The following is a 1,243-nucleotide window of genomic DNA, read 5'->3' as shown; positions in this document are numbered from 1 at the left end:
AGCAACCGTGAGTACTCATCCAAAGTACTCGCAAGCAAGGAGCTACACTACATATGTATGCATTGGTATCAACTGGAATAAGGCTATCATATGTGGACTGAACTGCAGAATGTCGGAATAAGAGGGGGATAGCTAGTCCTTTCGAAGACTACGCTTCTGGCAGCCTCCGTCTTGCAGCATGTAGAAGAGAGTAAACTGAAGTCCTCCAGGTATCATCACATAGCATAATCCTAACCGATGATCCTCCCCTCGTCGCCCTGTGAGAGAGTGATCACCGGTTGTATCTGGCACTTGGAAGGGTGTGTTTTATTAAGTATCCGGTTCTAGTTGTCATAAGGTCAAGGTACAACTCCAAGTCGTCCTATTACCGAAGATCACGACTATTCGAATAGATTAACTTCCCTGCAGGGGTGCACCACGTAACCCAACACGCTCGATCCCATTTGGCCGGACACACTTTCCTGGGTCATGCCCAGCCTCGGAAGATCAACACGTCGCAGCCCTACCTAGGCACAACAGAGAGGTCAGCACGCCGGTCTAAATCCTATGGCGCAGGGGTCTGGGCCCATCGCCCATTACACACCTGCACGTTGCGTACGCGGCCGGAAGCAGAACTAGCCCCCTTAATACAAGAGCAGGCTTACGGTCCAATCCGGCGCGCGCCACTCAGTCGCTGAAGTCACGAAGGCTTCGGCTGATACCACGACGTCGAGTGCCCATAACTGTCCCCGCGTAGATGGTTAGTGCGTATAGGCCAATAGCCAGACTCAGATCAAATACCAAGATCTCGTTAAACGTGTTAAGTATCCGCGAACACCGACCAGGGCCAGGCCCACCTCTCTCCTAGGTGGTCTCAACCTGCCCTGTCGCTCCACCATAAAGTAACAGTCGGGGGCCATCGGGAACCCAGGCTCACCTCTACCGGGATGGAGCCACCTGCCCCTTCAGCCCCCATCTCCGAACAGTATCACAGGTAATGTAACTGTGTAAAGTATATTGTATATGCCCGTGATCACCTCCCGAAGTGATCACGGCCTAGTAGTATAGCATGGCAGATGGACAAGAGTGTAGGGCCACTGATGGAACACTAGCATCCTATACTAAGCAGTAGGATAGCAGGTAATGGTAACAACAGTAGTAGCAAGGACATGCTATGCATCAGGATAGGAATAACGGAAAGGAGTAACACGCTACACTACTCTAATGCAAGCAGTATAGAGAAGAGTAGGCGATATCTGGTGAT

This window comes from Triticum dicoccoides, chromosome 2A (assembly GCF_002162155.2).
Source record: "Triticum dicoccoides isolate Atlit2015 ecotype Zavitan chromosome 2A, WEW_v2.0, whole genome shotgun sequence".
Taxonomy (NCBI): domain Eukaryota; kingdom Viridiplantae; phylum Streptophyta; class Magnoliopsida; order Poales; family Poaceae; genus Triticum; species Triticum dicoccoides.
The sequence above is the reverse complement of the archived record's forward strand: the minus strand, read 5'-3'. Positions refer to the sequence as shown.